The sequence below is a fragment of the Eulemur rufifrons genome, chromosome 30, assembly GCF_041146395.1.
Source record: "Eulemur rufifrons isolate Redbay chromosome 30, OSU_ERuf_1, whole genome shotgun sequence".
Lineage (NCBI taxonomy): Eukaryota > Metazoa > Chordata > Mammalia > Primates > Lemuridae > Eulemur > Eulemur rufifrons.
In genome coordinates this window covers 97,340,038-97,342,080 of record NC_091012.1, presented here as the reverse complement: position 1 = coordinate 97,342,080, position 2,043 = coordinate 97,340,038, and the positions used below count along the sequence as shown (strand labels likewise).

Below are 2,043 nucleotides of genomic sequence, written 5' to 3'. Positions count from 1 at the left end.
AGCCTGAAATAATCTTTGTGGGTTAGATGTGTTTTTTGAAGACAGCAGAAACTAGACTTGTGGATCTTTATCCACTCTGCCTGTGTCTCTTCAGAGGACAATTCAAGCCATACACATTTATTGAGAGGATTGAAATTTGAGGTAGATTTCCATTCATATATTAGGTAAATTCCTATTGTTTTGTTTTACTCCTTGAACCATCTTGGAGAACAGGTTCTAGACTTTAACTCTTGAGTGATTTTAGTTTGGGGAATGTCTACTGCGCTGTTCCATGTGTAATGCCTGTCTGAGTAAAAATAGGGAATGATTCACAAATTTGCATGTCACCCTTGTGCAGGGGCCATGCTAATCTTCTCTGTATCATTCCAATTTTAGTATATGTGCTGCCGAAGTGGGCACACCATTGTTTCTTGTAGCTGAATAGTACTCCATGTTATACATATATCACATTTTATTAATCCTCTCATGTATTGATGGGCACATGGGTTGTTTCCACATCTTTGCAATTGTGAATTATGCTGCTATAAACATTCGAGTGCAGATGTCTTTTTTATAGAATGCCTTTGTTCTTTTGGGTACACACCCAGTAATGGGACTGCTGGATCAAATGGTAGATCTACTTGTATCTATTTGAGGTATCTCCATATTGCTTTCCACAGAGATTGTACTAGTTTGCAGTTTCACCAGCAGTGTATGAGTGTTTCTCTCTGCATGCATGCCAACATTTGTTGCTTTGGGACTTTTTGATAAAGGCAATTCTCACTGGAGATAAATGATATCTCACTGTGGTTTTGATTTGCATTTCCTTTTTTTTTTTTTGAGACAGAGTCTCACTCTGTTGCCCAGGCTAGAGTGAGTGCCGTGGCGTCAGCCTAGCTCACAGCAACCTCAAGCTCCTGAGCTCAAGCGATCCTCCTGTCTCAGCCTCCCGAGTAGCTGGGACTACAGGCATGCACCACCATGCCCGGCTAATTTTTTCTATATATATTTTTAGCTGTCCATATAATTTCTTTCTATTTTTAGTAGAGGTGGGGTCTCGCTCTTTCTCAGGCTGGTCTCGAACTCCTGAGCTCAAACGATCTGCCCACCTCGGCCTCCCAGAGTGCTAGGATTACAGGCGTGAGCCACCGCGCCTGGCCTGCATTTCCTTAATGATTAGAGATGTTGAGCATTTTTTCATTTGTTTTTTGGCCATTCTTCTCTTTTCTTTTGAAAAGTTTCTGTTCATGTCCTTTGCCCACTTTTTGATAGGATTGTTTGATTTTTTTTCTTACTGATTTTCCTGAGTTCTAAATAGATTCTAGTTATCAGCCTTTTATCAGACGTGTAACATGTGAATATTTTCTCCCATTCTGTAGGTTGTCTGTTTGCTCTTGTGATAGTTTCCTTCGCTGACCAGAAGCTTTTTAATTTGATCAGGTCCCATTTATTTATTTTTGTTGTTGCTGTGATGCCTTTGGGGTCTTTCTCATAAATTCTTTGCCTGGGCCAATGTCTATAAGAGTTTCTTCAACATTTTCTTCTAGAATTCTAATAGTTTCATGCCTTAGGTTTAAGTCTGTTACCCACTGTGAGTTGATTTTTGTGAGAGGTGAAAGGTACGGATTCTGTTTCAGTCTTCTACATATGGCAATCCAGTTTTCTTAGCACAATTTATTGAATAAAGATTCTTTTCCCCAGTGTATGTTTTTGTCTGCTTTGTCAAAGATTAGATGACTATATGAACACAGTATTATATCTGAGTTCTCAGATCTATTCCACTGGTCAATGTCCCTGTTCTTGTGCCAGTACCAAGCTGTTTTAATTACTATAGCCTTGTAGTATAGTTTGAAGTCTGGTAAATTGATGCCTCCTATTTTTTTCTTATTGTCTAGGGTTGCTTTTGCTACATGGAGTCTTCTCTAGTTCCATACGAAGCATAAAATTATTTTTTCTGTATCTGTGAAAAATGATGGTGGTATTTTAATAGGGATTGCATTGAGTCTGTAGATCATTTTGGGTAGTGTAGACAATGTTGAGTTTGCTGACCCACGAGCATGGTAT

At 39.0% G+C, this 2,043-nt stretch overlaps 1 non-coding gene across 1 annotated transcript; it reads right to left on the bottom strand.

The window, feature by feature from the left end:
• Window positions 1-292: 292 nt before the first annotated feature.
• LOC138379236 (U6 spliceosomal RNA) lies at window positions 293-399 on the bottom strand. The gene has a single exon (XR_011232019.1). It is a non-coding gene; the product is annotated as a U6 spliceosomal RNA (small nuclear RNA).
• Between the last annotated feature and the right edge of the window lie 1,644 nt (window positions 400-2,043).